Genomic DNA, 7,219 nt, shown 5'->3' with positions numbered 1-7,219 from the left:
TTTTTTGCTGTCCCTTTAAGAGACTAAAGACAAATTACCCTTCAGTGCTATTGAGAGTCAAATTTGTGTTTGAGAGTGAGGGTGGACAAAGGGAGGGAGGGAGAGAGAGAGAGAGAGAGAGAGAGAGAGAGACTTCATGCTGGCTACAAAGGTATATTCACTTTGAAAACATTCATTGAGCTGCAGACTCCCATGTGACCTCCACGTGACCTCCATGTGAACCCCATGTGACTTCCGGTTCACCTTTTATTTGAAATTCTTTGTTCATTTTATGTATTTATTTCTAGGAGCCAAAATTCTCTTCTGAGCCTCTCAGGAGAAGAACTATTTCTGACAGAAGGTCAGCCAATGCTACTGTTCATTAGGTTTACAGGTACCTTCTAAGGATTCGGCACAGTTAGCGTTGCTGAGTTCACATTGTGTTTCACAGCAGAAAAAATATTTCCAAGTGTTATACTGAAGCAGAATCTCCTACCATGTTTCCCCGAACATAAGACCTAGCCGGACCATCAGCTCTAATGCCTCTTTTGGAGCAAAAATTAATATAAGACCAGGTCTTATCTAACATAATATAATATGACTTGGTCTTATGTTAATTTTTGCTCCAAAAGACGCATTAGAGATGATGGTCCGGATAGGTCTTATTTTCGGGGAAACACAGTAACTGCATATGCAGAATTATTATTCTGTGCGCCCAAGCTGTGAGCCCATCATCAAAGACCTGCGTCTGGGCTCCTAAGGAACCAGGCAACCCCGCTCCTGCTCACCAAAGGATTCTCATCCCTCTGGCTGGTCCAACTCCCATCCAGCTTTCCTGTCACTTTCTAATTCCACAGACCTTTTCACGTCCTCCCCTCCCTCACCAGATTTCCATGGGCACTCCCAGCTGGTGGGACCTAGACTGTAGCTTTGCACAGGAGGCTGGGCTAGGAGGGAGAAGCTCTGAGTGGTGCGTGGGTGATGGGAGTTTCCGTTGAGGGACGGAAGCTGTGTGTAGGGCCTGGATAGGGCCTGTCGACTAGAGTTTGGGACATTCATACCCATGCCCTGGCGCAGCCTGAACCTTCTCAGGCACTGAACAACCAGGGCTTGAGGATGGCGAATGCTGCTGAGATGCCCTCCTCTCCAGGGCTCTGTGCGTGTGTGTGTGCGTGTGTGTGTGTGTGTGTGTGTGTGTGTGTACCCAGGCTGGCTCTGTCATCTGTGTTTCCTAACCCCAGCCACCTCTGGTCTACAGCACCTAAAGGACATGAGAAAGGTGGTAAGAGAACTTTACCCTGTGTACTCCCTGGCTCCCTGGCCTCAACCCCCAACCCCCACCCTCAAACACGTCAGCCACCTTTATCTCCCTCCCTCCTTTGGACCCTCACTGCCCCCATTAATAAGGGAACTTCTCACTCTCTCCCCCTTCCCCATCAAGAGGATCCAGCAGCTTCTGGGAAATAACTCGGGGGATTAGGGGTAACAAGCACTAATCCCCACTCTTTTGCTCCTAATGTTTAGTTTAGAAGCAAGGGGTGGAAAGGGGTCCTAGCACTCATCTACTCCAACTTGTCATTTTACAGAATAAGAAACTGAGGGCCAGAGAGATAATGGCCGCCTAAAGCTCCTGGCTTCTCAGAGCAGCTTGGGGCAAGGGTCCATGTTTCCTGGTTGGAGACCCAGAGTGTCTGGATGCGCTGGAGCTCAGCAGGCCCCTCCAGGAGTTAGTGGCGTGTGAGAGAGTGGACGTGGAGATTTATTCCAGTCACGTGGGTTCTCTCTCTCTAATCCTCACCTCCTCCTTTTTTTCCTTTTCAGCAGCAGTTATAAAATCCAGGAAATAAATGTGGATTTATGGCCTATAAAGGGTTTAGTTAGTGCTGTGACCTGCTGTGTTATGTAACTCCTATTTATTATCGGTCTTGGATGACGTTTCTATTGAAGCAACCCACTAAGCTGATTCTGTGACATTTCCTTTAGCCTTGTTCAGAGGTGGCTACAGCAGAAATTCCTCTGCAACTTCAAAACCCAGAAATTGGGGGTGGGGAGGCTTTCAAAAATTCCCTTCTTTAATCCCCTGGGCTGATGTTTCTCTCTATCTAAGCCCTGCTCACCTCAGCAGTGGTCCTAGGTTCTGCACCACCTGCCTTCCCTTTGTGGGGAGGCCGAGAAAGGTGTTTTCACGGCCCCTGGTGAATGAAAAGAACTCAGGGCTATGACAATCTAGAGGTAGCCTTGTAGAAAGAGCATTGAACCAAGTCAAGAATTCTAGTCCGACTTCTGTTGTTGGATAACAGCAGCTCTGGGCCTCAGCTTGCTTCTTAGTAAAGAGAAGTAGTTTACCTTATCTGTTCAATCAGACCCCCACTAGGCACCCTCCTGGATAGGGTTTGGCCTGCCTTGCAGTGGAGAAGGAGGGGGGAGGGGCTGGCAGTCTTTGGGTGCTACTAATACCAACACAGCGCCACCTTGTGTTGAGAAGGGAGCAGAACCCAGCCCAGCCTGTCTAGCAAGGCAGCTTTCCAAACAAGTTGTTTTCCGACCGCACACCACCTCTTTTCTGCACTGGTTGGGAGTGGTACTGGGAAGCCAAGCATCTCCCCAATCGAATGTCACCTCTCAGCCCTTCTCTTTTTTCCCCCAAGTGGTATCAAAGGGGCCCTAGGGAGATGCTCTCTCAAGGCTCAGCTGCCATCCCTAAAGGACTTTTGGAGATTTCTTCCCAGGTTCAGGAAGGAAACGATGGACATCCAAGGGACGTGCAGGACCCAGAGAACTTAAAAGTGTCTCTCCTCATAATTAAGACGTATTCCTCCCAGTCATGGACGAGATGCCTTGATGTCTCAGGGACAAGCTGGTGTACCAGACAAAGGAGCTGGTTTGTACCAAGTGGTACAGGCTATGTGATCTTCCCTCCATTAAGGATCTGGCCGGGCAAGAAGGTTACTAGTCCACACAACCCAAACTACGTGCACACAGATGAGCCACCCTTAAAGAATGTCACCCTAGAAGCAGCTTTAGAAAAAGCTGAGCCAAGCCCCCACTTTTACCGATAAGGGAAGCCAAGGGTCCAGACAGAGAAGCCGAATTTTGATGGATCAGTGGCAGGGCGGGACGAGAACGCTATTCTTTAACATGACTTGATTTTTGCAATGCTGACTTCAGGCTCATATTATGGGGAGAGGGGTGGAGGTGGGGGGTCTCTGGAAGAAAGGGCTGTCACCTTGGGGCCCCAGAAACATGGCCTTAATATTTGAAAGGAGGAGATTGATTTTAATGTGAGTGCTCTAACTTCATAGCCTTGTGATTTTACAATACACATCTGTAAAATAGGAATGGTAATATGAAGCTCTTGGGGCAGAATGGTCTGATAAACCCTCAGTTGGGTAAAGCCCAGGACGGGTCTCTAAGTCAGCCAAGGATGTCTACAGGCCTCTGCCCAGTTTCTGCTCAGCTCCAGCCAGGCTCCTTCAGGAAGGACAAATGCTTGAGATGCCTCTAAGAATCAATACTGGAGTCTTTTCTGGTGAGAAAAATGCCCAACTTTTGCATCTAGTTCTTTATTTACAGCTCCAGGTAAACTCTCCAAAATAGAGATGTGGATTGCTCACAAAAGCCTTTTTCCACAGAAGCACAACAGGCTGAAATGCAGCAAATGGCAAGCAGTGGAAAATTCACTCTGGGATTTGTCACTTGTCTGGGTTAGCCGAAGGTAAGGGAAAGGAAGCTTGATGAAAAAGGGACAATCTGAAAAGAAACCGAGGCCTCCCCAGGGGAAGGGCACAGATATTTGGTTACTGTAGAGTGGTACCTTATCTCATTTAAACTTTCCAACAATCCAGTGAATAAGATATTATCATAATACTCCTGATGAGGAAATTCAAGTTTTTGGAAGACCACCCACTCTCTTTGGGTGTCTCTGCACCTGAGATGTCCTGCATCAATTGTAACAGATAGAGGTTTACATTCTTCCTTAGGCAGAGTAATGCTCAACTTTTTAATCACGTAGAAAGCATAGCACCCTCCTGGCCTCCATTCCACACCGTTGTGCATCAAATGTTAACACTATCTTTAGTTTTCTGTATGTCTGTTCCCTACCCATTTATATGCAGTGACTGGGACATTAATTCTTGTCATAAAGCATTATGAACAACAGATACTGAATAAATGTTCAATGGCATCTAAAAATGTTGAAATTAACCACTTCTTTCATGCTTCAATTATATCCCTTAGTGTGTCTGCACAGGAGTAAAATGAACTCTCAGCTACAAAAGAGAATGTGTCTCCTCCTGTATTTAATACCCATGGAACACTCCTTTACCTTCAATTGGGGAGAGTGGGGCAACTCTCCCCAAAGGTATTCCCTGAAAGGTGAGACAGGCCCAAGGTACCTCTGCTTCCTAACACAGTTCTTTTGGGATAGACACGGTCCAGAACACTAATAAACACACTGGAAATAAGAATATTCTGCATTAGATAAGCATGGGAGAGTTTTTCTCGGTTTTACATTACGAAGTAGCCAAAGCAGACACTATACCAATATCACGTTAACTACTGCTTCTAATGTACAGACCTAATGCTTTATTATACTTCACCATTTCCGTGTCTCCTTCCCTCCTATCCTTATCTCCTCGACCGTGTCTTACTCATCCTCACATACCTGACACTGAGGAATCTCCATCTGCTGCTGAGCTCCTACCAGAAGCAGGTGGTCTGCCAGTGGCTATCACATCATTTCTTCACTTAGTCACCACAAGAACCCGTGAAGGGGAGGATGGTTGTTACTCTGTTTTGATAGATATAGTGAGGAAACGGAATAGTTAAGTGACTAATGAAGGGTCAGAAAAACAGTAGACTCAGGATTCAAACCCAGGTCTCCTGACTCGAGAGCTAGTACTTTTCCCACACACACCTGCAGTCACCTGTCGTGTTGAGCGAATCTGGTTCTTCTCACCGCAGTGAGGGCCCTGAGCCTTTCCTCGTCTCACGTGGACCTGAGGCAATGTCCCTCCTACGTCCAGGCCCCTAGATCACTCCAAAGAGTTGCTCTACCAATCACCTTTGCGTTTATGGAGTAAAGACTTTGGGAAAGCTATTAGAGATGTTGTCGTGTGGGGTGTCATGCCGCGTGTTAGCTCCCGCTCCCCACATGTGGGGACAAAGCCCCAAAAAGCAGTTTCCAGGCTCTCGGCCTCACATAGAAAGGTGCTGGCTCGGGTAGTAAGTGGCCATCAACTGTGATCAGATGGCCATCAGCTGTGGCTAGTTGGCCGTCAGCTGTAACCCGTAAGCCATTGGCCACTAATATAACTGCTGTGGCTACGCTAGCAGAAAGGAAAATGGGGGCTAGCAAGAAGATGGTGGCTGGCAAGCGCGGACTGCTGTTAGGCAGATTATGTAGATCCTGCTTCCTGTGTCTCCAGCCCAGCCGCCAGCGAGAATATATTGGTTTGATTCCCCTACTTATGGCTCCATGGGTGTTCCTTTTTGGCCTTACCGTGTCCTGCGTTCTTGGGCGGGGAGTGGGAGCTGAGACCCTGCACGACAAATGGCGCAGCGAGGAGGGTCCCCTGCACGACACCACATAAGAACGCAGGATGTGGTGAGGCCAAAAAGGAACACCCACGGAGCCATAGGTAGGGGAGTCACACCACTACAGTCTCACTGGAGGCTAGATTCACATGACGTGCGACCTGCTGTCCGCTTTTCTGCCAACCGACCAACTCCCCCTCACTAGCTGCAATCGACCGATTCCCCTCACTAGCTGCAATCCGCCGTGCTAACTGCAATCCACTCTTGCTAGCCTCCATCTTCTTGCTAGCCCCCATTTTCTGCTAGCGTAGCCACAGCAGTTATATTAGTGGCCAATGGCTCACTGGTTACAGCCGATGGCCAACTAGCCACAGCTGATGGCCACCCAATCACAGTTGATGGCCATTTACTACCTGAGCCAGCACCTTTCCACGTGAGGCCGAGAGCCTGGAAACTGCTCTCCTGGCTCTGTCCCCACAGATGTTATGTAAGCTAGTCATGGTAACAACTAAAGGGTTATGGCTTTCTTCTATGAAAAAAATAGGCTGACCAAGTGAATGGAAGATGAAATATTCTCTTTAGTCTTTTAATATAGCAGGAAGTTTGAAGTACCCTAAGCTTCAATTACCCATGAAGGAAAAGGGAAAGAGCAGTGGGTTGAGCCTGGGGTGAGCTCATGTGCTGGTAATAACTGGCCAAGAATGAATAAAGCTTTGTTGCTCCTGGAAAACAGATGTTTGTGAATCCAGCTGGGCTGCTCTTCAGTTCCTCTTAAGCTGTTCCCAATGCAAGAATCAGAATCACCTGAGGTAACTTTTTCCATATACAGTCTGATAGTCCCTAGATGAGAGGAAGAAGGAAATCATTTCATTCTGGAACTAGAGCGGGAGGAGGGGGTGATTCAGGCCACACTGTCCTCTCCTGGCCGGGTTGAGAACTGCAGCTTTTACACGAAAAGCTGGCCGCCCTGAGCTGAGGCTTGTTGGTCCACCTCTTCTTCGAGGCCTCAAATCAAATCATACCTTTTCGTTCTGTGGGTCAGAGGGACATAAAAGCAAGGAGCTAAACTATCTGGCTTCTTTTGTACAGTGTCGTTCTGATAAATTGGAAATTCTAAATAATCAAATAATCAAATCCCACCCACTAGATACCTGGACCTCCTGGGGGGTTGGGCAACCCTCGGTCTGCAGGCAGGTGAGGTTGGTATCTATGCACACAACACATTGAGGCAAATTAGAGCCAGGGTCACAGTACCAGAGACGTTAGAGTTAGGGTTTTTTTTTTTTTTTTTAGATCACCTGGATAAACCACCCTCCTTTAACTCATGAGAGAAGGTCCAAAGATGTAAAAGCAGTCTTCTTCAGCTTAAGGCACATCTCACACGTACCCGTGACACTTCACATATGCACAGATTCAGTAGATCTGGGCTGCAGTTTTATGCCTTTGTGGGTGATCCTGGGGTGCTATGTTAAAGTGACTTGCCGAGGGTCACTGCAGGGCACAGCCTGGATGGGTCTACTTTGCCATTATACCACCGTGTCTCTAAAGGAAATGAGTTTAAAACTGAACCGTATCATTATGGAATATTTAAGACATTCTGAAAAGTCTCCTAACTACCAAACCTTTTCTATCAAATTGGCCACTGCTGACGATAAATTAAGTTCATGCCTTTTGTGATGGCCAGGGCTCTTAAGCCCACAATTGA

This window comes from Rhinolophus hipposideros (assembly GCF_964194185.1).
Source record: "Rhinolophus hipposideros genome assembly, chromosome: 20".
NCBI classification, from domain to species: domain Eukaryota; kingdom Metazoa; phylum Chordata; class Mammalia; order Chiroptera; family Rhinolophidae; genus Rhinolophus; species Rhinolophus hipposideros.
This window is presented reverse-complemented; position numbering follows the sequence as displayed.